We start from the raw sequence: 17,642 nt of genomic DNA, 5'->3' as shown, positions 1-17,642 counted from the left end.
AGTGTCCTGTCACGGTCGCCATGTCACGGTTCCAAACGTAGTTAGTTATTTTCAACTTTATTTTATTTTTCTTCACAACGTGTACTTCTTGATATATTCTTATTTTATAACTGAACTTAGCGTGGTCTGCAGGTCGATGTATGTATGAAGTTCATACTCGATAACCAAGGGGAGTCAAGTGCGACCCCTAAAGGCGTACATTGCTGAATTTGCATATTTAGGATTTGGATGGACTGAAAGATCTAGGGTGGTCTTAAGTTTGCTTATTGGTTGTCTTATTATTATGATTCATATTATAATTATTATTAATATTATTATTATAATTATTATTATTATTATGTTCGCATATACTACACTATAAAAGGTTTTTTAAAATAAAGTGCTGTATCGTTCTTATTTTGTAATTTAAAGAGTAGGCCTGAAAAGTAAAGTCATACATAATTGTACAATACAAAATCCTTATGAGGCTAAGTTAACTAATAAAACTTTCTGAAATGTCTGTAATATTTAATGCGAGTGTAAATACTAAGAGCGCAGTTGAGTATCAGACAATATCATCCACGCAAAGTCATTCAGCGGAGGAGCAGTCAGAGCGCTTACACAAGTGGATTTCAAAGGATCAACTTGAGAAACTTTACTCGTCGTTTCTTAACACTCCCGAGCGGCATGTTGGCATCGATGAATTGCGTATCATACTTGAAGAACTAGATATAACGTTCAATGATTCAATGTATACACGGCTCTTTTTAAAGATTAATCAGAATCGTGATTTTAAGGTGGATTGGAACGAGTTTGTGTCATATTTAATATTTGGCTTCCAAGAAGAGGATCCTAGCAGCCAAAAGGAGTCTTTAATTTTACCAATCTCCGGACCCCCAATGGTTAGGAAATCTGAACACCGTTCAGCTATATGTTGTTTGGCTCTTCTAAAAGCCAAATCGGATCAAGTACCAATTGATGAAGTAACGGAGACTATTAACTTTTCCTTTGGCGGTGAGGATTCTCCAGAAGCTTCTGGCATGTGGGTCACGGCCAGCCACGAGGGAATGATGCGCTTCTGGACATCTCATATGGAACCAATTCGAACGGCATCGTCGGAAAGCAGTAAGTTTATATAAAATAAGTTACGTTTTAAAAAAGCATATCCATTTCATTTTGTAAATATATTTCATATTTAATATATCCTCGCTGAATCGACATAGCCATCTACCAAAAACTGTCCTTCCCTGTGTGTACCCATCTGTCGAAAATTCGGTAATTATTAAAAATAGGGATCGATATTCCAAAAGAAATTTTAAGTATTACGGTTACGCTGTATATGTAGAGTGCGCATACTTCATTTAAATTTTAGCGCACGATATGGGAAATAGTAAAGAATCGAAAAAATAAATAAAAATAAGAAAAATCTAATTATGAGCAGACCAGGTCAGAACTTGAGATATTATAGTCTATTACAGTCAGAACATAATATTCTGTGGCGGTCATGTCACCCAGAGTTGGATCTACAATGATATAGAATGAATATGAATGAAAGAATATAGTAATGTCTAGTAAATCTGTATGAAATAGATAAATTAATCCGAATGAATCCTGTGAATTCGGGATCTACGGAAGCTATAAATATTAAATATGAAACTATAAATTAGGATTTTTAGCTGAGTGGATCTGGCAAAACCCGTCTGCCTTTTTGTGTGAGCGATGTGAATCTGGGTAGTTTTTAAAAATACTTTTTTTTTTAAATACTTTTATTTACCATTTCCTAACAAATCATCTGGGCGCTTGTTGCGGAAGGCGATAATCCTGTACCTTTTTATCCACTCTCTTTTCTGTAAGAAGTCACCCTGAAACCCTTATTCCCGTTACTCGTAGAGTAACGATCAATGTCCGGCTGTCCGTCTGACTGTCCGTCGGTCTGTGTGATCGTGCCTATCACAGGAACTATAAAAGGTAGAAGGTTGAGACTTTCATGCCCACCTAAACGCCCTGTAACCGCAAAAAACTGCCACGGCCACGATTTTGAAAATTGTTATATATATTATATATAGTGACATATCCATAAGTCCATAAGATTTAAGCACACGCCTACACAATAATACACATACAACATGTACAACCAAACCATACCCTACATTTACCAATTGTAATCAACACATCTTACACTACCCTGTATGAAGACGAAGTCTACATCGCCGTGCAGAACGACGTCTTATTTTAACGCTGCGCGAAACATTCGTAATTTTCGGAGTTGAGTCGACCGGTGCGTGCGGCAAATTGGCAGAACCACACGGTGGAGACGTGCCATACCTTGGCGCTTCCATCACGCGAGTTGAATGTACGCCTTTTGCAGGTAAATAGCGAAATACAAATTAGCGTGTTCCCGCAGCGGATAGAACAGCTGATAGCGCTGCCAAATTGGCGCAGTGGGTGATCTGGAAAGGCAGGCATTTCTAGATCAACGGTGCGATCAGTGTTGTGCGGCGACAGTTGGGCGCGCAATTCAAAATTAAAGTTAAAAACTAAACCGTTCAAATTTAATTTTGATACTTGTTCTTGGGGAGCGCACCATTCGCTAAAAAAGGGAAAAGGCACAAAGGTCGCGGGTAGAACCCCTTTCTAAAGCTCGTATTTAATGGACAGTTCAGTGGGGGCAGTCCCCCTGATCGCAACGACCCGTTCAGGAGGAGCTCCAGACTCTCAAGATCCCCCACTAGAGGAGTCGGTAACCCGACCCAGGGTGACGGAATCTCGGTTCCAGCGATGGCGAGGGGTGAGCAAGCCGGCCCCCAGCCGCCGTTGACTAGCGACTGCAGTGCTGCTGTAGAGGTGGAAAACTTGGCTCCTACAGCAGCTACCACCGCGACCAGTCAGAAAACGATGGACCACCGCATCGGTCTTCGGACCTGACCACGGCTTTCCAGAATGACGACCTGAAGGGAATACTCACCAGGATGAATGGCAAGATAAACATCCTGCTATCGGCATTCTAGACTCAACGGCACGTCTCAGCCCTTAACAACAGGGCTTAAGAGCTGTATGAAGGTGCAACTAGCGAGCATCGCATGACGAGCAGTGCTACCGAGACGGAGTCAAGAAAGCCAACTAAAAAGGTTCCTCACGACTCAGGGGTAAAACCCTAAAGTCCAGGCGCCCAAGCCGAGCAACCACACTATGGGTGGCATCGATAAGGCCATGCTGGCCTATCAGATCAATTCCCTGGAAATCCCAAATGGGGATGCAGAGAGTATGGCGGCTGGCCTCATTAACATGCTGGGCAAACTTTGCGACGCATTCATGCCAAGAAAAAAGAAGGCACAGCGCATGGCACCCGTGTACTGGTGGAGTGCCATAGGGTTCAAGCATTGCGGCTGCCAAATCGGTCGTATAAGGAGCTGCAGGATAGCGTATACTGCGATATCTGGGGCCTCGCCTACAAGCTTGTTACCAACAAGCTAAGAAAGAGAGCGGCAACCCCATCTAAGCCTGTGGTACCTGGCTAAGATTGTAGGGAATTTACAAAGCAGACCACAATATGGCAGCCTACAGAGGTAGTCGAGGCAGCCAAGCGCATCAAACCAAACAAAGCCCCTGGAGCTGTTATTAAAGCAGAGAAGCTGGGGAAACCTGGCATCTTCAGGGCCACCTTCCAGCAATGTCTTTTGGAGGGAATCTTCCCAACAAGGTGGAAAAGTCAGAAGCTAGTGCTGTTGCCGAAAGGCAACGGTCCAGCACACGCTGGATTTGGATAACTTTTCGAACGTATCCTGTATACTCGAATAGAGGCTAACACCAAGAGCACCAACGGCCTAGGAAACCAGCAATATGGCTTCCGGAAAGGAAAGAGTACCCTGGATGCTCTCTCGGCCGTGTGTGACATCGCCAAGACCGTCCTTGCTGGTCATAGATGGCTTGGGGGCAGGAGGGAATACTGCGCAATAGGGACCCTGGACGTAAGGAACGCCTTCAACACCGCCAGATGGCCCGAATTCCTCTGAGTCATGAACCGTATGGGGATCCCGGAGTATGTGAGGATAGTATTTGGCAGCTAAACAACGGAAGCCGGCCCAAAAAAATACCGTGTTTCGGCAGGTGTTCCCCAAGGATCGGTACTTGGATCAATCCTATGGAACATCATGTAGGATGGGATCTTGGGCATCATGGGAGTAGAGCTGCACTGTTTTGCTGACGATGTGGCAATTACAGCAGTCTTCAAAACAACCGCAGGGTTGCAAGATAAATGTAACACTACGTTTGGTGCTGCCATCCACTGGGTCGAGAAAGCCGGGCTAGCAATAGCGGCCCACAAGACCGAGGCAGTCCTGCTAAGCAGCAGGAAGAAGGTGGAGAATATGCTAGTCTCCGTCAATGGCACACAGGTGACCTCCCAAGAGTCCCTAAAGTATCTGGGTGTAATGATAGACCACAGACTATCGTTTAATGAGAAGGCAGCAGTCACAGCCTCTTCACTACCTAGACTCATGCCCATATCTATCTATATGGCCCTAGATATCCGGCCAGGAAACTGCTGATGGCGGTAGCAAAGTCTTCGCTGCTATACGCTGCACCACTCTGGAACATTGCCACTAGCATACCTGAAAGGAGCGCGATACGCCCTCAGGCCCATTAGAGGTTTCAAGACCATTTCCAAAGACGCGGCGCTAGCACTGTCAGGCCTTCCGCCGATTGATCTAGAGATCAAGGCTCACAGCCTAATGCTGGGTGGCGCCTCCAGGCTAGAGGCACACGAGTGGATGCTGGGTGGGTGGCAGAACAGATAGCAAACGGAGCGGCAGAGTGTCACGGACCATGGCCTATCTACTCGGGTTCTGCCACGTAGAGTCAGCCCAATGCTCGTTCGGCGCCGATCGTGAAGAAACTGCTTAACATGTGCTAATGCACTGCTTCAGGTTTACGGAGGAGAGGGAGCAGCTAAAAACGCTGGCAGGTACCCCGTTCAGCTCTAGTGGCCTGTTCGCGGCTAGGTTGGCGAACAGCGAGGCAAGGGAGAAGGGTCATAGTCTTATCATTAATATGATGAAGCGAGTCCGATCAGACGAGATGGTGGCTAAGCTCAAACAGTCGTCCCGTGTGGTGGCGGGCGAAGAATACAACCTCAGCATTCCCGGCTTGTCGTAAAAGTCGACGAAAGGGTGGAAGGAGGAGCCCTAATGGACTGCAATGAAGGAAGTGACTGGCAGTCCCGGAGAGCTAGAAAGGACTGAAGGGCACGCGGAGGTTTTTGTTTTAGGCATAATCCCATTAGAGTTTATGAATCGTGCATGCCACCTACAGTCGGTAGGTGGTATCATTAAAAGATTTTAATTGTCCTACCGTAAGTCGAATAATAAAAAAAGAAAAGAAAAAACACTACTCTCTATGTACCCAACAGATACCAGATAAGAATAAGACTGTCATATGATCCTCAAGACAAGGTTGAATGGAATAAACCCAAACTCCAGATAAGTCACCCACTGGTAGACTAAACATCCGTTGCCTAATTTAAACATTCCTTGCTTAAGCCATCGCAACATCGTCATGTTCCACCTTGTACCCAAGAGCGAATGCCCTTGAATCCAAGAGCAATGCAAAGGCAATTAAAATCAGCAACTCAAGATTGAGCTAGACAAATGTGAATTCATGAAAAAAAAAATCTGAATTCCTAGGGCAACTTGTCACAACAAATGGCATTAAACCAAACCAAAGCAAAACTTATGCAATCACAAATTTTCCGTTACCTAAGATACAGATAAAATCATTTTTGAGATTATATGAGTTCTATCGCAAGTTCATACCTAACTTTGCCCAGAAGGATTACATCGAATCATTTGAAAGACTAAAGGTTTTGATAACTCCAGATCCGATATTAATCTACCCTGATTTTTCAAAGCCCTTTTCTCTAACAACTGACGCTAGTAATGTAGCTATTGGTGAAGTGCTATCACAGAACCAAAAAGAATTGTTAGCTATAGTTTGGGCGACAAAATATTTCAGGTCATACCTATTCGGCAGGCCATTTGAATTATTGAGTGATCATAAGCCATGGTCTTATGGCTTATCAATAATATCAAACAGCCGAACAAGAAATTAAAAAGGTGGAAAATCAAACTTAATGAATTCGATTATAAAATCAAATATCTTCCAGGCAAAAAAACCAAGTCGCGGATGCTCTTTCCCGAACAAAGATAGAAGAAGTTATGGTTGGCGAAGTGCTAATGAAGATAATTTAAATTATATATCCATAACGGAGAGACCAACCAATTTCGTCTTTAGACAAATAGAGATAGAAAAAGGATACAGTGACACAAGTGTAAGACACTAAAGATTAAAATAATCTATAAAGAATATACACTGGAACTCGCCAAAAATCTCATTAAGGAATATGTGTGCACCAAGCCAAATGCAATTTACCTTCTTAATGATGAAGATTTTCTGATCTTCCAAAGAGCATTTACCGAAATCATAAGCCCTAACAATTTCACAAAACTATTGAGATGTATACTTATACTTTCGAACTTAGACATTTGAATATTACCTATTAAAATCGGGGTCATATTCATATACTGTTTTTGAGCTTCACTCGTGGTTGGCTATTGCTTTATCTTTTTGGATTCTAATCTAGATAAAGTCAATATTACGTTTGTTTTTTAATTTATTTATTTATTTTCCCTCGCTGCTGTCTATTTCTGACACTGTTTACAGAATATCTTAGGCTAAGCCGCGTATATATATCTTATATATCTTATATATATCTTATATATCTAGGCTAGCGAGCTATGTACTTATGTGTTGTGCATTTGGTCGGCGTGGGAATGCTGACCACGCACTTATACTTTGTAGCCTTAAAGTGTGCGATCATGTTACATCCGCTTTGGGCCTTATTGCTTGCATAAACATAAACATAAACATAAACATAGCAACAAAGTGCTGCTATATGTTGGTATGCTATTATACTTAAATGTTCTTTAACATTACATAGGCACATACTACATCTCCCCTCCTTTTGAAAAATAACGTAACCTAGTGAAGTTATTTTAATTATTGAATTCAAATTAATGTAACAAGAAATAAAAATATACATAGTGTATGGAAAATTTTTGTATGAAATTATGAATGAAATTTCTTTAATCTATCTTTAAGAACTATTTGTTTCTTGCTTTTATTAGTAAGTAGCGTAATTATTGTTATTATCTCCTATACTTTCTATCTTATAGGGCCTAGGGCCCTGTGTATTTAAAGTCTTATTTATGACCTACCTCATTTCTTAATTAAACTTTATCTCCTACTTCTAACTCTATGTCATTTACTTTTAAGTTCGTAATTTTCCTTATTTTTCTCTTTATGTGCTTCAAGCAGTTTTCTTGCTCAAGCATATGCTACTTCTAACCTATATTTACTCTCCTTAGCGTAATCATCTATATTATATATTGGTTCTATGCTATGTTGCTCATTAAAATGTTTTGGTAAATTACTTGTTCTACCGAAAACTAATTCATATGTACAGTAATTATGTACCATAGATGGGGTCATGTTGAAGCAGTATACGAAATATTGAAGCCATACGTCCCAATCGGTTTTGTCCGCCGATATGTAGGATCGTATATACTCTTTTAAAGTTCTATGACTTCTTTCTACCACTCCAACTGTCTGGTGGTGATGAGCTGTTGATGTTATATTTTTGATTTTCAAGCATTTATATAGGTCAGTAATTATTAAATTCTTATACTCTGTTCTCATGTCCGTTATGAACGTCATCATTGAACCGTACTTTAGAATAAAAGATTTAAATATAGCTTTTGCGACTGTCTTTGCGCTTTTATTTGCTATTGGTATGCCAACTAAATACTTGGTTAAATCACATATGAGAGTGACTGCGTACTCGTTACCATTTTCTGACTTAGATAGTGGACCAAATGTGTCCACGACAAAAAAGCATGTTCTGGTGTGTCAGTTATAGTCATTGGAGTCTTTGTATGCTTTGTTGGTTTTGCTTTTTGGCATTTTTGACATTTTCTTACGTACTCTTTTATGTATTCACTCATATTTTTCCAGTAATAATGTCTTATGACCTTGGCCACCGGTTTTATAATGCCTGTATGACCTCCTTGTATTGGAACATCATGTAGTGTATAGCTTCCTTTTCTTTTTCATTATTTATTTGGGTCACCGGGATAAGTAGCGCTACTTTTAAATTCTTTAATATTTTATTGCCCATTTTTTTAAATTCATCTATTGAAACGTGTTCAAAGATTTTCTTCCAAAGATTTGAGTTGGCTGATGTCACATATACCGGCTTGCAATTCAAGACTTTGAAAAAATTCAAGAACTCCATTGGTATAAAAATCACCAACATCATATCTTGCAATGATTTTCTTTCCATGTTTAAATAAACATATCGTGTCATTCAATTGCAATGTCACTACTTTTCGTACCTCGTCATTTGTTATGACTACGTATACGTTGGGCTCTGAAGCTTTTTCTTTGGTTTGCTCATGCAAATCCAATTGTTCTTTTCCGGCGCAGGATTTTTGTCTACTTTAAAGTCTTGTAGTGACTTTTAATATGTTTCCAGTAATTTCCTTTAGCTCTTTGATGGTTATTCTTGATCAGCTACATGATTATCTGTGCCCTTTAGATACTCTACCGTAAAGTTATATTCCTCTAATTCAAGCCATATTCTTATTAATTTAGAACTGGGGTTGACCATCGAGAATAAATATGTCAATGGTCTATGATCTGTTTTCACAGTGAAGTGTTTTCCGTAAATGTATGGTCTAAAATGTACTATTGCCCAATGAATTGCTGCTAACTCTTGTTCTGTTGTACTCTTATTGCTTTCACCTTTCGTAAAAGCTATTGATGCATAAGCAACTGGGAGTTGGTGGCCATTATGGTTTTGAGTTAAAACTGCGCCACACGCTTGCTTGCTCGCATCTGTTATTATGCAAAATTCTTATGAAAGATGTTGAAGTCTCGAGACTTCATCCATCTCGATTTGATGAAAACCTGACATTAAGTCAAGGCAGGAAATATATATATATATATATAAATATATATTCTCGGTAGTGGAAATTTGTCAGCTAATAATTTGGCGATAGTCTATTACTAATCTCCATTTCTTTTTATTTGAATCTGGGCTTGACTTTTTGGGTACTAATAGTAAAGGGCTATTGTACTGTGAGACTGATGGTTCGACTATTTTATCTTTTATTAATTTCTGTACCTAAGCTTGTATTTCTTCTACTTGACTATGAGGACTTTTATAATTTTTTGTGTATACGGGGTCATCATCTTTTAATCTCAACTGTTGTTTATACAAATTATTAACCGTTATTGGTTCTGATTCTAATGCAAATACATCTATATATTTGCTGCATATAGTTACTAATTGTGATTTAAACAAATCGGGGAAATTTTTCTTTAATTGAGATAAAACAGTTTTATTTCTGTTTTCACTATTTGCCTGAACTACATTGTAGTTCGAAAGTGGCTCATATTTTAAAGTGTCCATATTTACTAATTGGTCAGAATCTGTTGTGATCAAAATTCGGATAACTGTACTACTTAATGTTGCAATTGTATTTGCAACATAAATACCAGTTTAAAATGTTATCATTTTTTGATGATACTATTAATCTTCGGACAACTTGGGATCTTGCTGGTAATAAAGTTGTGTTAATACCAGAGCTGTATGTTATTGGAATATAAATTGGAAATTTCAGATTGTTTGGTCTAATTATAAACCAATCTTCTGCTGGATTTAAATCAATTTGGCAATTATATTCTTTTATGAAATCTATTCCTATTATTCCATCACACGGTATGGGAAAATTTTTATCTACTAAATGAAAGTCGTGTGGGAATTTGTCAGAGTTCTCTTTGAGAATAGAGATATCTGCACCTGTATCAAGAAGAAAATCAAGTTTTACACCTGTTTCGGCATGAATAAATGTTGAAAATATATTGAGATTATAATTGATGGTGTATACTCTACGATCTTCTTCTACTGAGTACCTAAAGGCAGTTGCGAGTTTCCCTGATCTTGGATTACTCGTACATTAGCATTATTTCCGTTATTGTTATTCTGGTTGTTGTTACGGCCCCTGTTTCCATTATTGTGGCCTCTATTATAGCCATTATAGCGGTTATTATTTCCATTATAGCGGTTTTGATAACCGCTATTCTGGTAACCGTTATTTTGGTAACTGTTATAATAGTTGCCTCTATTAGCATTGTTATTGAAGCCTCTACCTCGGTTACCACCTCTATTGGCATTGCCGTATCCTCTGTTAGATCTGTTACCTCTAAAGTATATCACTTTATTGATGTCACCGGTAACTCTTGCACTCGTTCTTATGTATGTGCTGATCGCTGCATCCATAGTGGTGCAAGTCCCTGCTTCCAGTACTGTTTTGATACTTTCGTGCTCAGCACGATTTATCATGGTGTCAATTGCCTCTATAGTACTTAGAACAGTGGCATGTTCTAGAGGTATACCCTCATCGATAAAGGAAACTTCTAATAGCTTTCTCAGTCTATCAAATTCAGCGGTAAATTGCATTGCAGTTTTACCTCTTTGCTGAACTGTTGATAGCTTTGCTTTGACATTACCGGATGTCTCACCGACAACTACTTTCTGCAATTTGTTTAGTATTGCTGGAATTTCATTGTCAACTGAGTTCAAAATTGTGCCAACTATTTTTGACTTAATGACCTCAACTGCAAAATCTTCAAATGGTCCCTTAGCTAAATCTACCAATTTGATTGCCTTAATGAGTCGTTGTAAATGGATCTTTTGCCCATCAAATTCTGGCACTGTGCAAGCGACTTCCCTAATGTAAGACCTAACGGTTGCGGCTTGTTCTGCCATGATTAATTTATTTTCTGAATCAGCTGCGTTATTTGTTTTATTTTCTTCCTTCAGCACTAGTTTTGCTGGTATAGTTAGATCGTGAAGTTCTTTATCTTTAATGTCTTCCTTGACTACAGTTGTATTTTCCTCGTCTGAGTCAGTGCTTTCTTCATTAAAATTTATTGTTAATGGAGTGTTTACTATTGTCGAAATTTCTATCTGGAGGCTGAATTTATTTTTTATTAATATTAATTTTTCTCTTAATGCCACCAGTAGTTCCGAAACTTTAGCACACTGTTTACTGTCCAAATTCCTTCTATTCTGTTGTATCAGTTCTCTGACTTCACTGTAACTATTTACCAATATTTGGGCATTTTTATTTATCGTTAAAGGTTGTATTGGTCCATTTTGCGTTAAGCATTTATAAGATTTTTTGAAATTTTCTTTTGATTCTTTTATCTGATCAATAAGCTTTTCCCAGTCCATGCTGTGGTATACTTATACTTTCGAATTTAGACATTTGAATTTTACATATTTTATGAACATTTATGAATATACATTCATATACATCATATAATTAGAGCAATTACAATTAATATTATTGTTATCTAGAACAAGTCTGCACTTTGGACTTCCACTTTATTTATAACATTTGCTGTGGAGTCAACAGTTTTATTGTCTATCAGACCCATTTTGGGTATACTAATTTTATATTTTGGTAAAAAATCTTCTGTATTTTTATATTTGTTTTTAGTTCTGCTTATTGCATTTGTCTCTATGGACATTTATATTGGGAATTATTTCCGTCTTAAATTTTGTCAATGTTAGTCAAACAAAAAAAAACATTTTTACATTATTGCCTGCGTGATTCTAGCTATGGCTTCACGGGCCATATTGGGTTAACAGGGCATACTAGTATATGCTCCATTTTACAATGTGTCTTACAATTTTTCTAGATATATATTTATATTTTTTTTTTGTTAATTAGTTTATATTTTACTGCTGCTGATGTTCATCTCCTAGTGTCAACTGGGCGTCGCCGTGGGTGGCACACTGACACTCCCTCGCTGCTGTCTATTTCTGGGCTACTGATGATGTTGATGGCTGCTCACAAGTCCCCAGGCAGTGAGGACTCCAGACTCCTTCGCAGTCCGGGGGGCAGGTTTTTCTGGGCTTCGTTAGCGCTGGTGCTGGTGCTGGACATGCCTTGGGTTTTGGAACTTCATTAATTGTTGTTATATTTTTACTATTTTCTGAGTGAGTTTTCTCGCGTTTCGCTGATATTGCAGCAAATGGTCTAGCTCTCCATGTAGCTTTGGAGCTTTCGACCAAACCGGTGGCGTTTGCTGACCATATATTAGCCACCTTACGTGGGCTATAAGTTTGTTCAGTTTTGTTTTTAAACCGCCACGGTGTTTTCCCATCACTCAATACAACTCTACTCACTCAGATTTTTCTGTTTTTCGCAATTGTAATTTTAATGTGATGATTCCTTGGTCCTCTTCCTCAGCCTTCCAGTCCAGTTTTCCTCCAATATGTGTATTTTATTTCATTAGTTTGTCCATCGTTGGACGACTGTCACGGTCGTCAGGTAAAGTGTCGTTCATCGATAACACAAGTCTGTTTGTTTTTGTTTCAGCAGTCAGGCTGACTTAGGTTTTTATTTAATTTGTCTTTGATATTTTGTTTGGCAGAAATGGTTCTGTCTATACAGTGTCTGAGTTGTGAGTTAAGAATATATTTCGTCTTAGGCTAAGCCGCGTAGCTGCGCTGCCGGATACGCCAGCGGCGGAGCGGCTTTCTTATATATGTAGTAAGTTTATTTTATAGTGATACTTTATTGTTTAATGACAATTGTTTATAGTACACCTTATATTGTTTAATGACAATAGTTCTTACTTATTATTATTTTATTGTTTGATGACAATTGTTTAGCACTAGTTGTATAAGTATATTGTGCGATTTAAAAACTTGCGACTGCTCTCGTTCACCATTCTACTCGAAGTCCCTCCTTTTTGGTTTTTTCGTTAATAAGCGTTGCCACTGCGCGTTACTCTCTTGCTCTGTCTTTCATCGTTCATCTTAGTTCCCTGATCTGGTTCATTTTCCACCCTGATACATCATTCGACCCGAATGAATTTCCACACGGCTTCATATATTCTGCGACTGTCGATGTCCTAAAAGGTCCATCGCCGTCTCCAAGTTTTTCTACGTCATACCATCCGTGCTTGTTTATCTTAACAACTTTATAAAGTCCTAGAAATTTTCCTTTCAACTTTAACCCAGTTCCGTACTTAGTACGCTTAATATGCATTCTCTCCACCTGACCATTTCCACGTGGTACACCTGTCGTAATCACTAGATGTTGAATTTTCTGCTCCTCAAAATACAACTTAAATGCCTGTGCAGTAAACGCAGTTCCCCTATCAAAAATAATCCGTAAAGGATTTCCAAAATTAGTAGCCTGACGCTCTAGACAACTTGCAACTTCCTCTGCTGTGGTGGGATACAACCATACAAATTTTAAAAAAACCGTCAACTATAACTAAAATGTGGTGGTAGCGCTTGCTCGTCATCTCCATTGGCCCAACATGGTCAATGTGATACGTCATCAATGGTCTATCTCCCTTTTCAATCGGGGTCAAGAAACCTTCTTTCTTCCCAGCTTTCGAATTAAATATAATACACTCCACACAACTGTCCACAACACGAACAACCTTTTCTTTAAGTTTTGGTATGAAGTAAGATTTCTCAACTAAATCTTGCGTTTTCTTCGCAGCAAAATGTCCTTGCTTATGAGCAATCGTAATTAAAAATCTTCATACCCTTTATTTTCTACAAGGCTTCTCACTACTTTCGTCCATTCATCGAGTAATTGTGCTTGTTTCAAGCGATGTACAACAGTATCGCTCAGCATAAAACACGATACTCTACTCAACGCATCAACATGTCTCATTCTCGTCCCTGAGCGATGTTCTATTTGATAATCAAAGTCTTGAAGGTATAATGCCCACCTAGCTACCCTCAAAGGAACGTCCTTCTTCTTCATCGTCATAGTGAACGCGTTGCAGTCAGTCACAATCTTAAATTTCAAACCCAACACATACACACGCCACTTCATTAATGCTCCGATAACTGCAAGAACCTCAAACTCATAAGAGTGATACTTTTCTTCGCATTGGTTAGTCTTACGACTCATGTATTGAACCGGATGAAACAAACAATCTTCTGGGTCTTTTTGTAATAATACACCACCGAAACCATTTTTTGAAGCGTCTGTATGGATTTCCGTTTCTAATTTAGGATTGTACAATTTCAATACGGGACTAGGAGTTAATGCTACTTTCAACTGTTCAAACGCTACCTTCTGCAGCACATCAAATTTAAACTTAGTATTTTGCCTTAACAGGTCCGACAAAGGCTTAGCAGTCACTGCAAAGTCTTTGACAAATCTACGAAAATACGACGTCAATCCTAAGAATCTTTGAACCCCTTTTTTTATCATTTGGCAACGGAAAATTAACGATAGCACTTGTCTTTTCTCCAGAAGGCTTAATAGTACCACACTCAACTATATACCCCAAAAAGTTACCTTTCTTTTGCAACACCTGACATTTCGACCAATTTATTTTTAATCCATTTTCACTGGCAACACTTAACACCTTCTTCAGCTTTACCAATCCTTCACACACATTTTTACTGGGCACAATCACATCGTCCATGTATACTACTACATCTCCACTGTTGACTAGTTCCCTTCAGACTGCCATTATGAATCGAGTACATACTGCAAGTGAGTTTGTAATATCAAAGGGCACATACAGAAATTCGTACTGTCCCTTTTGTGTTACAAAGGAGGTATATTTCTGGGATTCTAAATCAACGGGCACATGAATGAAACCGTTAGTTAAATCTAAAGTCGTATACACCAAAGCAATCTGATGCTTTTCGATAACAACGTCAACCTGCGGCATTGGAAAGTGATCACGAATTATCTTTTCATTTAATTTCCGATAGCAACAACACAATCGTTTTTTCCCATTCTTTTTCGAAACCAGCACCACTGGTGATGCGTATTCCGACACACTCGGCTTTATAATCTTGTCACGCAACCATTCCCGAACTTGATCATCCACAATCTTTTGTTCACACTCTGCCAAACGTCTTGGTTGTTGGAATACTGGTAAATCATCGTTTAACAGTATTTTCATCTTCACTGGTGTCGAACAATTTCGAATTGGCTTATAATCTCCAGTTAGACTTAAAGCTTTTTCTTTTTGCACACTACTCAAATGTAATAAATCAACCTCATTAAATATGTCAGCCTGCTCCACCCCCAACATGCACATACTTTTGAATTCAACAAACAACTCAGCATATGATCCATTGCCCAATGGCTTGATTCTCTGACTCTTAACCTTTTTTTGGTTTACAACTGGACTCTGTGCCACCTTTGGTTACTTTCATATCCACGCTGCCCATTTGCTGTTTAAGAAAATCACAGCTGTTTAAGAAATTAATAAAAGATAAAATAGTCGAACCATCAGTTTTACAGTACAATAGCCCTTTACTATTATTTATTTACATTCATTCCAAAGAATGATGACTATAGCATTCTCCGGAATAGAACCGTCTCAGGCATTCCTTTATATGGATGACTTAATAGTCATCGGTTTTTCCGAAAAACATATGCTTAAAAACCTCAATGAAGTTTTTGGTAAATGCAGGTAATACAACCTAAAGTAACATCCCGAAAAATGTTCATTTTTCATGCATGAAGTCACCTTTTTAGGACATAAATGCGCAGACAAAGGAATTTTGCCGGATGACAAAAAATATGATGTCATTCAGAACTACCCAGTTCCACATGATGCGGACAGCGCTACTACAGACGTTTTATCAAAAATTTCGCCGACTATTCGCGGCACTTAACAAGATTATGTAGAAAGAATGTTCCTTTCGAGTGGACAGATGAATGTCAAAATGCATTCGTACATTTAAAATCTCAGCTAATTAACTCTTGCACTCTTGCAGTACCCAGACTTCAGCAAAGAATTTTGCATAATAACAGATGCGAGCAAGCAAGCGTGTGGCGCAGTTTTAACTCAAAACCATAATGGCCACCAACTCCCAGTTGCTTATGCATCAATAGCTTTTACGAAAGGTGAAAGCAATAAGAGTACAACAGAACAAGAGTTAGCAGCAATTCATTGGGCAATAGTACATTTTAGACCATACATTTACGGAAAACACTTCACTGTGAAAACAGATCATAGACCATTGACATATTTATTCTCGATGGTCAACCCCAGTTCTAAATTAAGAATATGGCTTGAATTAGAGGAATATAAGTTTACGGTAGAGTATCTAAAGGGCACATATAATCATGTAGCGTTATCAAGAATAACCATCAAAGAGCTAAAGGAAATTACTGGAAATATATTAAAAGTCACTACAAGATTTCAAAGTAGACAAAAATCCTGCGCCGGAAAAGAACAATTGGATTTGCATGAGCAAACAAAAGAAAAAGCTTTAGAGCCCAACGTATACGTAGTCATAACAAATGACGAGGTACGAAAAGTAGTGGCATTGCAATTGAATGACACGATATGTTTATTTAAACATGGAAAGAAAATCATTGCAAGATATGATGTTAGTCATTTGGAGTTGGAGTTCTTGATCTAGATCAATTTTTTCAATGGCTTGAATTGCAAGCCGGTATATGTGACATCAGCCAACTCAAAATGGCACCGTGGAAGAAAATCTTTGAACACGTTTCAATAGATGAATTTAAAAAAATGGGCAATAAAATATTAAAGAATTTAAAAATAGCGCTACTTATCCCAAATAAATAATGAAAAAGAAAAGGAAGCTATATTGTCTACACTGATGATCCAATACAAGGAGGTCATACAGGCATTATAAAAACCGTGGCCAAGGTCATAAGACATTATTACTGGAAAAATATGAGTAAATACATAAAAGAGTACGCAAGAAAATGTCAAAAATGCCAAAAAGCAAAACCAACAAAGCATACAAAGACTCCAATGACTATAACTGACACACCAGAACATGCTTTTTTTTGTCGTGGACACAATTGGTCCACTATCTAGGTCAGAAAATGGTAACGTATGGCTTCAATATTTCGTATACTGCTTCAACACGACCCCATCTATGGTACATAATTACTGTACATATGAATTAGTTTTCGGTAGAACAAGTAATTTACCAAAACATTTTAATGAGCAACATAGCATAGAACCAATATATAATAAAGATGATTACGCTAAGGAGAGTAAATATAGGTTAGAAGTAGCATATGCTTGAGCAAGAAAAAGTATAAGTGCAAGCTACAAAGTATAAGTGCGTGGTCAGCATTCCCACGCCGACCAAATGCACAACACATAAGTACATAGCTCGCTAGCCTAGATATATAAGATATACATAAGATATATATACGCGGCTTAGCCTAAGATATTCTGTAAACAGTGTCAGAAATAGACAGCAGCAAGGGAAAATAAATAAATAAATTAAAAAACAAACGTAATATTGACTTTATCTAGATTAGAATCCAAAAAGATATAGCAATAGCCAACCACGAGTGTAGCTCAAAAACAGTTTATGAATATGACCCCGATTTTAATAGGTAATATTCAAATGTCTAAGTTCGAAAGTATAAGTATACAACAGCATGGACTTATAGATGCCCAACGCAAAATAGACCAATACAACCTGTAACGATAAATAAAAATGCCCAAATATTGGTAAATAGTTACAGTGAAGTCAGAGAACTGAT

At 38.4% G+C, this 17,642-nt stretch overlaps 1 pseudogene; it reads left to right on the top strand.

Moving 5' to 3' along the window:
* Window positions 1–494: 494 nt before the first annotated feature.
* Window positions 495–1,104, top strand: CR45931 (annotated as a pseudogene).
* Window positions 1,105–17,642: the final 16,538 nt, after the last annotated feature.

The sequence above is a fragment of the Drosophila melanogaster genome, chromosome Y, assembly GCF_000001215.4.
Source record: "Drosophila melanogaster chromosome Y".
Taxonomy (NCBI): domain Eukaryota; kingdom Metazoa; phylum Arthropoda; class Insecta; order Diptera; family Drosophilidae; genus Drosophila; species Drosophila melanogaster.
Note: the sequence above shows the minus strand (reverse complement) of the source record. Positions and strands in the feature narration are given on the sequence as shown.